Source organism: Carlito syrichta, unplaced genomic scaffold (assembly GCF_000164805.1).
Source record: "Carlito syrichta isolate Samal-C Ts95f unplaced genomic scaffold, Tarsius_syrichta-2.0.1 Scaffold313839, whole genome shotgun sequence".
NCBI classification, from domain to species: Eukaryota; Metazoa; Chordata; class Mammalia; order Primates; family Tarsiidae; genus Carlito; species Carlito syrichta.
The window spans coordinates 196908-212827 of NW_007257935.1; positions in this window are offsets into that span (position 1 = coordinate 196908).

Consider the following 15920-nt stretch of genomic DNA (forward strand, 5'->3'; position numbering starts at 1 on the left):
ACACACACACACACAATTAGCTGAGTGTGGTGGTACCTACCTGTAATCATAGTGTGTGTGTTTGATGGGGGTGGGCCGGTGGCTGAGGAGGGAGTATTGCTTGAGCCAAGGAATGCAAGATATGGGTCATTTTAAATAAAAATTTAAAAACTTGTATTTTCTTTTCAGTTATTTTTAAGGAATTTTGAAAAATTATTTATTTCTATTCTTTCTACCTATTCCCCCTACTTTTGTACATAACAAGCATTGATGGTCATGGAATTAGATTCTTTTGTGTATTGAATTTTATTTTTTCTTTTTCCCTGACTTTCTATTTCCCTCACTTTTTTCCTGTCTTTCTCTTTGTATTACACACACACACACACACACACACACACACACACACACACGATGTATTCAATCGAATTTCTCGTCTAATCTCCCAGTTTACTTATTGACTGCAGTTAGCTGGGGGATTTTTGGTTGTTATTTTGTTTTTGCTTTTTACCTCATCTGCTGATGCGCTACTGTCTTCACTTCGGATTATTTTTCAGCTTTCTGATTTCTCACTTCAATCTTTTTATACCAATATCTACCTTAATTTCCACAATATTTTTAGTCTAACGTCAATTTTGTTTTTAATTACTCAAAATGAATTGTACTCAATTTTCTTTTATTCTCTATTTCATTTATAATAACCCATTTATCCAAATTATAAGCAATTCAGAGCAACTTTCTGTGCTTTTTCTTTTTCTCTTTTTACTCTTCTTACTACTTTTTTGCTTGATTGATACAACTATGCATAATAATTCACTACTTCAAAAGCAAGAGCCAAGTCTGGTTTCTTAGTTATCCCATTTTTTATTCCTGAATATAAACCTTCTAGTCCAGTTTTAGAAGTATATGAATCTCTCCTTTTTCTCTTCTCCACTGAGCTTCAGAATCCCTGGAGCTCTGTTTTGTCTGTTTCAGTCTCAATTTTCCAATGTCATTCAAGTAATTTGGGTATTGGAAGAATTGAAATGATGGATTGCAAATAATACTGCAGTGCAAGAAATGGGGTTCAGTAAATTCAAGGTCTCATGTGTTCATATAGGATTTAATGTTCACTGCCAGTCACACACTGGCAACAATATTTCCCAGAAATAATGAAGGGTCACACACAAGTCAGAACAAATCATTATCTTGGGAGAAAACATTGAGCTTATGGTTACCAAGAAAACTTTTTTATTCAATTACTTTTATTTATTTTAAACAAAACCCTGTCTTTTCTGGATAGCATATGACTTGGAAATAAAAATTTCTATAAAAATAATAATGAACGTAGCCATTTACATCACTGAAACAACCACTGTGGACTAAACAAATAGAACCAGATGATGAGCAATAATTTCAAATAACCTGGACTCAATATTTCATTTTGGTAGTGACAGATTCAGAATACCAAAGAGACTGCCAGACCCACAAATGATAATTAAATTATCAACATCCATTTGTTTATGATGTCATTATTACATATTTACATGCAAGAAGAACTTAGAGCTCCCACAGTCAGAGATATTGAATGTGCAATAATTATTATGTGCCTGCCAAATGACTAGAGACAATCTCAATAGCCAATTTAAATCTAATGGTTTAACTAATCAATCCAAGAGAAAATAAGGAAAAATGTGAAAAGTTAAAATAAACTACAATGGAAAGAAACGCTTATTACCCAGAGCAACCATTATAGAAATACTATAATTTCCACTCTATAAAGTAGAAGTTATTTTTTTAAAATAATATTTCTTAAAAAAATTAAGGAGTAAAGGAAATTAATTTTCAACTTTTTTAGGCTATGATCTTATTGTTGCACTCAAAGTTAACCAAAACATTATTGAGTACTAAGATTCACTACCATTTATAAAATACAAATTCAATTCTACTCCGTTTAAAGTAACAATATGTAGAAAAAAAGCTTAGATAGAATTATAGAATATAATTGAAGTGTCAAATAGCCAAAAATTTAGTTCCCATATCAAAGGGGCAAAAAATAAAATCACAATATCATTTTTGTGATATTGATTGCAATAAAAAATGTTTACAAATAGATAACAAATATAGTAAATATTGGAAACTTTTAAGGATGGGAAATGTCAGTCTTACCTTGAAGCTTCATGTGGGCGAAAGCTTATAGAAAGAAACCCATGTCCACAATTTTTTACTTGAATTTTTGAATTCCAATCTCTGATACTTTTTTTATGTAACCCATTTGGCAGACTAGTCTGACCTAAACTAAGGTGACCTAGAAGCCTTATGTAACACAGTCGGTGTAGTTTTTCATATGTTCAGCTGAAGAAATATCAATGTGCCCCATCCTTCCCGAAGATTGTTACTTATATCTGTGTATAGGAATTTTAAAATCTGGACCATCACTTGTCCCAAGTGTTATAAGGAGGGACGACGGATATATATTTGAGTAGTCAACAAGGAGATATGTCATCAAAAGCAAAAGTTGTTTTACTGTAAACCAAAAGAACATACTATGAAACATTAGAGATACAACACTACTTATTTACTCTCCATTTATATATCCAACTGAATATGACCCATTCAAGCAGTGTTTTTGTGGTTTAGGAATTTGTGTGTGTGTGTGTGTGTGTGTGTGTGTGTGTGTGTGTGTGTGTGTGTGTGTAGATGGGTAATACTGATTTAATAGTATTTAGGAGTGACTAGTTTCTATCCTCAAAGGGTGAATATAAATTGGGCAACCTAAAATATATATGATGACATTTGATTGAATTAAAAATTCAAGTTATCAGTTTGTATTTTAGAGCATAAGAAAATAGTTTGTTGAGAAGATAAACACATAAGACTAATTTTTGTATTAGCTATTGTGTTGAGCATTTTTATATATGTATACCAAAGCAAAAATATTTTCCAAAACTTTTAGTCATAAGTATGGAACTTTCTCAAGCTATTATGTCACAGGCAGTCATTTTGTTCCAAGCATTTATATGTGTTTGTTTAGAAATCATTCTTTTAACTTGAAAGTAACATCTTCAACGTTTTAATATAGAATAAGAGGACACAACTCATTGTTATTTTAATACTTTCTATTTGAAAATGACTATTTGCTAACACTTCATGGCAATCCCAATGACTACTTATACTAAAAACACAAAATTACAGGACTGATACGCTACCTTTTATTTATTTATTTATTTATTTATTTATTTATTTATTTGAGTTGGAGTCTCACTCTGTCGCCCAGACTGGAGTGCAGTGGCCGCTACCTTTTAAATATGCATAGTTTGTGTGTGTGTGTGTTTGTGTGTGTGTGCGTGTGTGTGTGTATGTATGTGAATGTGTAAACTGACATTTGCCAATTTGTTTATTCAGCAATTTGTTTATTCAGCAATTTTGGTAAATATCTGTAAACCCTGATCCCTGATGATTATAGGTTGGGGGAGCCTTTGTGATTTCTCACCCACAATGCAACTCTCAGAGCATATATTATAATGAAAAAGTTGCATACTAAGTTTTTGCAAACTTACAAATATTTATTGACAAACAGGCACAAACATAACTATGGAACCTCTTCTTGAAAGTTCAGGTAAGCCCCACCCCACTTTCTGTCCTCTGGCGTTCCATCAGGAGGACTGTTGAATGAAAGTTCCATATATGGAATACACAGCAATACTTTGCATAATGAGCCAGTCTTCTAGGTAACTCAGGCAACAGAGTGTCACATAAAATGTGTGAGCACAAAAGTAGAATGCATTAGACTTACAACACTCACTTGAATCTTTTAGGCTTGTTTCGATGCTGAAGTGGTGTGCGTTAATTCTAACAAGTATACCTCATATATCACTAATTTTGAAAACTGTAATTGAATTTCGCAAATCAAAACTTTCCATTTCAGTTAAGTGCCGATATAGCCACATCTCAAATGATCTTTGATAATAGTATTATCAAATGTTCATGTTTTAATTTTAAGTCTAGAAAGTGCTTTTTAAGCAAAGGATATAACAACCTTTTAGGATGTATTTGGAAATGCATCTGGAAGTTTTTAGATGTTTTGGTTACATAAGAGAACTCCTGACATTTTGTGTATGGAGACCAAGGATGATTTAGCATTGAATATACATTTAATTGGAGTCTCTGAAGAAAAAATGAGAGCAAAATATGTAAATTTAGGCTTTTCTCTAGCGTTTGAAAATTTGTAAAAAGTGTATATATTGACTAAATCACTTTCTATTCATGGTTTCTGGTATTCCAATTATACTTATAGTAGGCTATCTAATTCTATCCATCCTATCTCTTAATGTCTCTTTCCTGTTTTCAATCTCCTTTACTTGAAACTTAATTGTAGGTAATTTATTCTTATCTTCCTGTATATTATCTTTCTCTAGAGCAGTGTTTAATCTGCTCTTTAATTTATTGAATAAGCTTATTAAATGTATAAGTTTTGTAGCTTAAGTAGTTCTATTTGCCTTTAGTTCCACTTTTATGTTTCTGATGGACTTATTTATAAAAATCTCTTTATAAATGATCCATCTTTGTAATTTTACCACAAAACACTTAATACTTCATAAATCATTGTTTTATATTTCTTACCAAAGAATTATAATGCCTTTAGTCTTGGGTAATCTAAATCAGTTTTTAAAAATCATTTATGTTAATTTTTAGTCATGGCAGCTTGTCTTTTGTATATCCATGACCCTGGATTATGCCTTCATTTTTTAAATGCATTATTTGTTTCTGGTTGTGGAAATTCTAAGGCTTAAATTGGGAAATTCAGTAGTGTTCCTGCATATAGAACTTGTTTTTACCATTTTTTTAATAGGTAACAAAGAGAATGACACTGATCTGGGACTGTATCAGATCTCATACAATTTGGGCTCTGTTGTAGGAAATTTCTCCTCATTGCTACTTAAGAATTACTATTACCAATAGTATCTATTCTCAGAGTACTTTTCCTTTTACCTAACATGTGGGTCATGGCTAATCATATTTGTTGAAGCACAGCCCTGACAATATTTATCAATATCATTTGAAATAACTGACCTCACTGAAAGACTATCATATGCATGGTATAATGTTCTACACTATCAGTGTCTCTTAGAGCATATAGCCAGACATAACACTGGTAGCCAATATTAAATGTTTAAAGCTTCTTCTTTCTGAAATGCTCAATTCCACAATTTATCTTTTCTGAGTGCACAAAGGATTCAATTATCTTTGTCGCAATATTAACCACTTTGTTCGATTAATAAGTATTGTTATACAACTTCACGAATTATATTTTGGAAAAACATACTAGTTTATTTTAAATAGAAAAACAAGAAATATAAGAGCTCTTTGAGATTTATTTTAATGGATTTTTAATGAAAAAAATAATTATAAAAAAACTCTGGACTGAAGTTCAGGCACACGCATTATGAAGAAATACTGTGTGAATCTAGACAGATGGTCTCTATGAGGCCTCAGACTGTAAACTGTGTTTATAAAGTTAATCTGCAAGAAAACATTATGTTCCCTATGCCTTGATTTAACTATTAATATATGTTATATTTGCAAGAAATTTCCATACCCTGTTAATATTCCTCACCAACAAAAAGAATATTGGGGATAATGACAATTACTACCATTCACAGATTTAATATTTAGTATATACCGCTTCTCCTATTTTATACTCTACCTTACATCAAGTTATCTATCTCAAATACTTTAATTTAGATGTACAGCATAAAAACTACCATTTATATTTGACTACTTTTCAATATATGTCTCTTTAATATTGTCCTTATATAAACTTCTAACTGATATTCAAAGACTAAAGTGGACAAATGGCAGTAATTCAATATAGGTTTTCCATGCATGCATTTTATCTTCATCAGAAAGAATGGCAATGGAAAATTAAAGGAAGAGAAATGTTTGCCTTAAAACTTGATGATGATTATAAGTGAATAAAATTGATCAGAATATTTACAGACCTTAGCAATTCTTTACTCATCATTGTCTACAGCAAGTAATAGGGTGCATGGTATTTTAAAATAAAGGACCTTCCTGTATATTAAAATCATTTTATGATATATTAGCACAGTCAACATGCCCATTAGAAATGGTGTTTTCACTTGTACATCAGAACCTGAAATAAATGCAGAAAAAAATTTCTTCATTTCACAGACTGTGCACTTGTTGCAAAATGACATGAGCTTACTGGACCATTCTATGCTAGAGTTTGTTCAAAACTGTTTTTCTCTCTTAGCTCATTTAACAAACATAGCAACCCATAATTAGTGTTGAATTTCTATTATTATGCTTTTTATGTTACCACTAATATATTTTTCACAAAATAGGGTTAAAAAATATAAATGAGAAATCCAAAAATATCTCTAAATGAAGTGAACTGTAACCTTTGAAAGGTGCATGGTACAGCTAAAGTTATGTGTAATTATTTCTCCTTCCTTGTTTTGTTTGATAATAGATTTTGGTGAAATGATGAGTTAATGAATAACTTATATTATTCATAATTCCTTCCTCACTTTACTTTTTCTTCTCGACTAGTAATCATTTCCTCTTATAGTATTTCCTGGATTAAGATGTCGCTCCCTTAAAACATGTGAAAGTAATATGCATTTTTAAATCCAATGTTGACATTACCTTTATCAATTTTTCCTTTTGGAAAAGAACTGATTGTCATAAATGAGGTGACATAAATAAAAATGTAGGAGCATCTGTCTACTTCTTTGGAAACTGGAAAACAAGAATTAGAATATGCCCTTTCTTTAGATGATCAGAATGATACGTCTTTTGAAATATAAGGCTAAAGTCCAGAAGTTTTTACTATAGAGGTTTTAAGTAGCTAAAATTATATTATTTATTTTTCAAGATTTTTTTACTCAGTTCCATGTATTAACTGAATGCTGAGATATACATTAGAAATGTGTGTGTATATACATAAAACACATACACACAAACATATATATGCTTTATTGTTGGAGAGGGGAGATTTCCATGTTGTCTGATATGTTGAAATCTTAGTAGTTTTTGTCTTTCAATGAGTCGTTCTAGTTTACCTAAGGTATCAAAACAAATCTGTGGGCCTAGAATCGTTGACAGTTTTCCTTCAATATCCACAGTATCAGAAGAGATGGGCTTTCTTTAGTTTTTGAATTTGATCATTGTGTCATCCCCTTTTTCTTTGGAGTTACTAGAGCTAGAGATTTATTTATTTTATTGATCTTTTCAATAAGCCACCTTTTGGTTCCGATGATTGTCTCTATTTTTCTCCTGTTCTGCAGTTTCATTGATTTATGTTCTAGTTTTAATTATTTATTTTATTCTGCTTTCCTTGAGTTTAAATTGTTCTTTCTTTCTAGTTTCCTAAGGTAAAAGCATTGATTTTAGAGTTGTTTCTTTTCTAACGTATGAATTTAATGCTATAGTAGAGGACAGGCCTTTGTTATGAACCATGTTCTGGCATATTTTGTATGGTAACCTTTCTTCTCCCTATGACAGACGATAAAAAGATCTTTCTGGAGGCCAGGTGCAGTGACTCACGCCTGTAAGCTACTATGGGGGTTGAGGGGAACGCATCGCCTGAGTCCAGGAGTTTGAGACTGCCCTGATCTTGCCACTACACTTCAACTTGGGCAACTGAGTGGGTCCCCGACCCACACACACAAAAAAAAATTCTCGATTATCTTTGGTACCTGATGAAGATCCTAGTGATAATAATCCATAAAATTACAAAGACCCCTAGCAAATAGTTCTCATGACAACCCTCAGAGAACTAAGGTTCCTGGGAATTTCTAGCCCTCATGTTTTTCCATACTTAAATAGGCCTCCAGTAATTTCTTCAGATTACCATTTCAATGTTCCTACTAGTTTACAGCTTCAGATAAGCAGATCTGTGAATGAGATTAGCCTGTCTCTCCAGATTTTCCAGTAGTGGTTTGCTATGTGATCTCAGTTCAACAGTTTGGTTCAAGATAAGTCATTGATTTTCAGTTTATTCAGCTTTTCTCTGGTTGTAAAAATGGAAAAAACTTCAAAGCTCTTTATATGTTAAAGTTCCCCTTATTCAATTTAACCTACTTGTTAATTATTTAATACCCTGTTTGTAGAAACTCAATGCTTGACCTCTTAATATATAGAATGGAAAAAAATATGTCTCTCCCTACAGGTAGATAATGCTACTTTGATTATTATGAACTAACAGTGATCTTAATGAGTAAGTGGTCTTGTAATTTTTTACAATCAGATGCAAGTGACCATGTTTTAAGACTTATTTCTCAGAAACTCATTTATTCATTAAAACAAATCTAAAATCACATTCTGGAAATCATCAAATTTTGATTAATATTTTAATATCTCAATTCTAAAATCAAATTTATAAATGTATATAGTCATAAATCAAAAGATTTCTTCCAGCCGGGCTCCGTGGCTCAGCCTGTAATCCCGCACTTTGGGAGGCTGAGGTGAGTGGATTGCCTGAGCCCACGGGTTCGAGACCTGGGCAACTTGGCGAGACCTCATCTCTACAATAAATTAAAAAATTAGCCGGGCTTGGTAGCGCACGCCTGTAGTTCCAGCTACTTGGAAGGCTGGGGCGGAGGGAGCCCAGTAGGTTGGGGCTACAGTGGCCAGGAGCATGCCACTGCACTCCAGTCTGGGCGACAGAATGAGACTCCAACTCAAAAAAAAAAAAAAATTCTTTCCATATTGACTTTCTACTTTCTATTCCACTCTTTAGTTATAATCTCATAAAATTGTTACTGTTTTTTGCTGTTCTGGGGGTTGTCATGAGAACTATTTGCTTGCCCAACCATGATTGTTATATGCCTTATTTTGACTCTCCAATATCATAAGAGAATGTCACAAATATCTTCAGTGTGAGCAGTTGTAATATATAGCTTTAAATTTAAAGGCTGTTTAAAATAGTTTTACTTTAAACATTCTGACAAGTAGTACTATATAAAAGTTCAACTGCAAGAAATAAAATTTGTGAAGTATTTTCTAAATTCTATGAATTCACACTTTCTTTCAATAAAATTCATCCCTTATTTTAACCAAGCTAAGATGAGGACAATATGTAAACAATGTCAGATAGATATCCGGTAGAACTTCTTGCACTGAATTACATTTTGGTGAGATGTCATCAATTGTGCTGAGATGTCTTATAAGAAACAATGCTACAGATCTCATTGCTGTGAGACCGAAAATGATACTGCTGAAAAAGATCATGACATTGCATAATATTTCCTTCACAGAGACCATATGATAAATGATTTGTATCAGAAAATTGTATGCTTCTAAAAAATTTGGTTTAGCTTTAACTTGTTTATACAGAGCTTAATGTAAGTGATTGGCTTTCTGACCTGTCTTTTATTACTATGAATGTTAAAGTCAAATTTTTACCCTTCAAATCTAGCAAATATATGCAGCTGCATAGTTTCTATTTCATTACAAGTTTCAGTTATGCTTTGACCTATTCAGATTACATTTGTCAGTTGTCTAATTTCTCCTACCTTTAAAAGGTATTTTTAGCATTAAACATATATATATATATACATACATATAAGAACATGTTGACAAGTGAATAGGTTTCTTCTGGATGAGAGAGGTGGCATTTCTTCCAAGAGCACAATAAATGATAATAGGAAGCACAAGTAAGAAAGTATATATATTTTAATAGGGCAGAAACAACTGCATAAATGGGAGGATAATTCCTTGTGCTAAGCCAGGCTCAGTGGCTCAGCCTGTAATCCCGCGCCTTTGGGAGGCTGAGGTGAGTGGATTGCCTGAGCCCGCGGGTTCGAGACCCTCCTGGGCAGCTAGACCTCATCTCTACAAAAAATCAAAAAATTAGCCGGGTGTGGTAGCGCGCGCCTGTAGTTCCAGCTACTTGGAGGGCTGAGGCGGAAGGATCACCAGAGCCCAGCAGGTCGAGGCTGCGGTGGCCGGGAGCGGCCACTGCACTCCAGTCTGGGCGACCGAGTAAGACTCCAACTCAAAAAAAAAAAAAAAAAATTCCTTGTGCTGCATGAACTGAAATGAAGTCCACTTCCTTTTGAAGAATGATGTTTATCAGAGCCACTTTCTTTTAATTCACTGTGCTTGATTGAGCAAAAGCTGAAAAGTAGGAGATTGAATCAGCTTACCTTGACATATTGAAACAGCTGTGTGAGATCTTAAATTCTGCAATCGGAAACATTAAAAAAATACATGCCCATATCTAACTAGAATTGTGGATGTTTCTTATCTCTGGTGTAAAAATCATTCAAATGAATTAAAGTTGAATTGCTTAATACTTTTGACATACTGCTAAATTCTTGTTTATTTTTTTCTTTAACTCCTACCAGTTGTAAAGCCAACATTGAAAAGTGGACCATTTCTCTAATTTGTTCCTCTTGTTTTGTTGTTTCTACACACTTTATAAGACCTGTCCATTGTTAAATAAGATACAACCTCAAACATTACTTTGAAAAAGGTTTCTCATACATAAGTGAGGACTTTATGAATGTGGAGTAATTTTTCCTATAAAAGATAGAAATATATTCAAATGCAGAACTGGCCTACTGTGCAGGTTCAGAGACATAATGTTCTTTTAAGAACTGGTGTTCTGACATGTGTCGGCCATTATACATTTTGATAGAAACATTGCCATATAATTCTCAGGATAACCCTACAAGTGAGAAATTAGTAATTCTGATTTACTAGTAAGGAAGTGGAAAAAGAGAATCTAAGTTATTTGCTAAGCGTCACACAATTGGTGGATGAGAGGACCATAATTTGAACCTAGGCTTCCCTCTTCAGCATCCTTATTTTTGAGAGAAGAAAACTTGTGCCCAAGATGTTATTTCACATTCCCTAAGTGAATGGCAAAGCCAACTTCAATGCTTTGATCATCTCGTGACTTGCTGCCATGGAAGAGTTGAGAAAGGATTTGTATCTGGGAGCCATAGGTATGTGGTGTTTCTGTTAATTATCTGAAAAACAGGATCTAACTTTAACTATCCTAAGCAGGACAATTTTATTAGAAATACAAAATTTTGTTAGAATGGGAAATAACTTCAAATAACTGGTAGGCCATTTTGCAGTTGATCTTAAGAAATTAATTTATGTTAAAGAAAACTTGGAAAACAAATATGCTCAACCCTAAGCTGACTAGTATTTTCTTTTGCATTTGACTTACTGTCCATGGCCATATCAGCCCGAATGCACCCAATCTTGTCTAATTTAGTTTACTTTCACTTCTTTATGGAATATCTGAGTATTGATCAGTTGTCTTTATGTGATTGTTTTTTTACTTTTCTCTTTGTTTTTTTCTTTACACACTTCTGGGACATCTGTGTGTTGACAGGTGAAGAAATTAGGACATAAAATAGGAAATAGAATCTTAAACATATCAAGTTATTGATTATTATATCAATATAATTGCATATATTCTGAATTAAGAAAATAATTGCTTTTCCTCCAGTACCTGATGAGTTGTCTGAAAACATTTATAATCCCTTAACATAAAAAAAGGTTGTCTAAAACCACATTTTTCTCCATATCTATTATTTTCTTTGAAAAAAAATAACATGCAAAATTTGTGATATCCAAAACGGTATAAGCAAGCATACCAAAAAAGATAAACCAAACACTTGGATTCTGCCACCTTGGTTAAAAATACAAAATTTCCAGTATAGTTTGAACCAGTCCCAAGTATTTCTCTCCTATCATATATATTGTTTTTTGCTCTTGCCAGATGAAACTTCTGTCCTGAATGTTATAATTATTATTTCCATGCATACTTCCATACTTTCCATCCATACTTTTATGCTGTTTACGTCTCAGTGCAATATATAAAAATTGTTGTCCAATACTGTTCTACTAAATGTATCTTATAATCAGTGACTTTATCTGCACTTTGTATTAAGATTCCTTTGTCAATTTGAATCATCTAAAACAAGATCTAATTGTGATTTTAACTTGTACTACTTAATAGTGCGTCCCCGGATCTTATTGTAGGTATCCTTTAGTCTCATATATTTGACATTTGGCTATTCATATACTTGATTATTTTCAATATAGATTTTTAAACTATTTTTGTGGAAAGTTTTTAAAAATGTATTAGCGATATTTAATTATAATTATTATATACACTATGGATTTTTTTTCAGACTATAACTTACCTTCATATTTATGGTAGTTTTACATGAACAGTTTTTTATTGTTTGCTAATTTGATTATACATATGTTTTGCTTTCAATTTTAATAAAATCAAACATATCAATCAGTTATTTGATGGTTTGTGGTTTTTGCATCTGGTTGAAAAATATTTTCCACACACAAAGGTAATGCCTCTTTTCTTCTACAAAATTTTAAAGTATTTAAGGCTTTGATGCACATAAAGTCATTATTTATGCGATAGTGTGAAGGAAAGACTAAATGTAACATTTTTCCCACTTAAATATCTAACTCTTCCAATGTTATTTGTTGTAAAGTCCCTCATTTCTTGAATAATTGTGACACCATCTCTGTCACATATCAAACTCCTTATGTGTAGATCTGTTTTAGGACACTTGATTATCTTCCATTGGTTAGAGTCTTTTCAAATATATGTTAATTTTCCTGTCAAGTCATTTTTGATTAGGTATTTACATTTTCTAATTTTGTCCCTATGATTACGTAATGATTTCTGTTCTTGTTTTATTATACTATTTTCTGTTAGATTTTAATTTATACTTATAATTTTATGAGATCAGTGTTTTTTATTACTGTTTTTATAATAAAAAGTCCAGGCTGTTCATGAAAATTTAGATCATAAATGCCCTTCTTAATAGTCTGGAACCCAATATAAATTCCAATTATTACAATTAATTTAATTTAAAATTAAATTAAATTCATTTTTGTTGAAAATAATTAGCATACTCTAAAGACTATTCTCTTGATTTTTTCAATATTTTATAAGATGGGAAATTAATGGCAATTAGACACACTCTAAGGTTTAAGCATTTACAATAAATTAGATAACATTACTGCAGCAAAATACAATCTAACGGAGATAAAGTGTTAATTATCTCCAAAGAGATAAAATAGCATTTTTAGGAAAACAATTTGCATCTAAAAGAAATAATTAAATTTTGTATCTCAACCATCTTTTGAATTAAAGATAAACTAGCATTTAAAAATTATCATGGCACTACTAGTAATTCTGGTAATCTCCCCATCCCCTAAGATACTCTAAAATACTGAAAAATAAAAATAATTTTTCAGATATGTTTCTATGATACCATTAAATCCATTTATGAGATTAAAAAGTTTAATAAACTTTCATTATTTTTGTTCCTATATTATCAATAGGGTATTACTTTTATATGAAGGGATAAAATGAGTTATCATTCAATTATTTATTCAATTTCTATGACAATAATTAATCAGTGGGAGTATATTGGTAACTAGTGATATGATAAAAGCTCCCCCTCCTTTTTATTTTTAACAATCTCTCATCTTTCTCTCCTGAAACCGCTGCCTGCCCAGGTAACTAGGTGGAGTAGGGTATTGATCAGTGGAAAGTGACTGCAGTATAAATCAAGAGAATTCGGGTCCAAAATTCTGTTTTCCTTAAATTGGGTAGGGCAAACTTGACTTAATGACTACAATTTTTTTTTACCTTAGTATTCCCTATGATATAGCGATTATTTATTAAATAAGTAATGTGATCGTTATATAAGTTGACATATATCTAATATTGAAAATGTTTTCAAATGTAAACAATATATATTTAAACTTTAATGAATAATAAGTTATATAAATAAAATGTAAATCATGGTAATTAATAGTATCAGTAGTTTGTAGTTCTGAATTATCTATCTACCAGATGTGTGAGCAATGATGACCAAGGAGAGGTATGTTTACTTTGATATGCTCAAAATTTACTATAAGCCAGGTTTTGTGGCTCAGCCTGTAATCCTGGCTTTGGAAGGCTGAGGTGAGTGGATTGCCTGAGACCGCGGGTTCGAGACTCACCTGGGCAACTTGGTGAGACTTCATCTCTACAATAAATCAAAAATTAGCCGGGCGTGGCAGCGTGCGCCTGTAGTTCCAGCTACTTGGAAGGCTGAGGTGGAAGGATCGCCAGAGCCCAGCAAGTCGAGGCTGCGTTGGCCGGGAGCGTGCCACTGCATTCCAGTCTGGGGGACAGAATGAGATTCCAACTCAAAAAAATAAAAAAATAAAAATAAAAAATTACTATAAAAAACATGAAAAAAATGTATCAATGATGCAAGAAAGTTATTTTAGCTCTGGAGAGTACAATAAGATGATACTTGTAGATGAAGTTAAGGTTGAGAGTCAACTCATGCTTTCTCAGACCTCAAACTCAATGTAGTTTCCTTTAAAGTGTTGCTGTCTCAAAAAAAGATGTAATGACTTGATTAAAACTAAAATGTTAAGTCTGGGAATTAACCACTTGGTGCTAGAAGAAGACCAAATGTGTCTATTAACCCAGTTGAATACTAAAAGAGCAAGAGAGAAGCAATTGGAGAATCCATGCAACTGCAACTTGGCCATTTCTAAGACACATTCACAATCTCCAGACTAGGGGAAATTGTTTTAATTGAAGAGTACTTAAGTTTTGGGTAGTGTCCTGTGTGTGAAAAAAATACAAAGTACATACTGCATTTTAGTGCATTGCTGTGTTTTTCATAATAGTATAGGTTAGCAACTCTAAAACTCTTTTCTGTGTATTCTAAGCTTGGGCAAATGAATACTTATATTAAGTAAGAAGGAATCCAATATTTAAGATATTTAAGATTCCTAGCTTTGTGTGCTAACAGGGTATGAAACAATGACACACCAGTCTCAATGGTCACATCTAATTCTGAGGTTCCTTGCAGAAATAGTCAATTATTAGGGCTGAGGAAGAGAAAAGGTAATGTGACTCTAGAACAGCTTGATATGAAAAAAAGCAAAGAAGTGTCCAGAGCATAAAGACCTATCAAAATAAGAAAATAGCTAAGTTGAATGGACTCGCACTGAGAAAATAAAAAAATTTAAGTATCATAATTGATAGTGATAGTGAGGTATTATCACCTATTCAATTTAAAATAGAACTCATAGGTCTAGACTAATACAAATAAATAAATAAGAGAGAAAAAAAAATTCTTTGTAATATAATGTCATTAAACAGAAAAATATGAAGTTAGAAAGCAATCAATGAATGCTAAAACTAATAGCTGTTTGATGAAAAACAAATATTTCACATATAATTTATGTTTTAATTTTAAAAAGTAATATACTACCTTTATAGTGGAAATTCATGGAGGATACTACATTAACTAAGTTATCAAAGTCATTCCTGGGAAAAAGTCATTAATTTGTCCTATAAATACTGGAACAATGACTGACATTCTATTTGTACTGATATAAGGCAGTAAAGGACACAGTGTCTCTAGTATTTCTACCACACATCTGTAACCTAAATCTAATCACTAAGAAGCATCAGACACATCTAGATGAATGAATATTTTATAAACTCTTTGTTTTGCATTTTTAAAAAATTCAAAGTCAAGAAAGTGGCTGAAGGTATGTTTCAGACAACAAAAATAGCTGATCTGATGCTACATTCAGAAAATTATCAGATTGGACTATGGCCAATGAGAAGAGGTAGGTGATGGAGCATATCACCAAATAACATTACTGAGGCATATAAGAAACCCTAAATATAAAATCAGAGTTAAAGAACTTTATTTTATTAATGTTAAATATCATAATTGTGATCATTATCATGTGGTTTTGTTAGAGAATGTTCTTGTTCTTAAAAAATAAAACTTCAAAATACCCTCAAAATGTTTAAAGCTTTTTTACTACCCTCAAAAACCCTGAATGAGTTCCAAATTATACAAAAGTCTCAAGAGAGACAGAGAGATGGAGGAGGAGGTGTGGGGGGGGGGGGGGGGGGG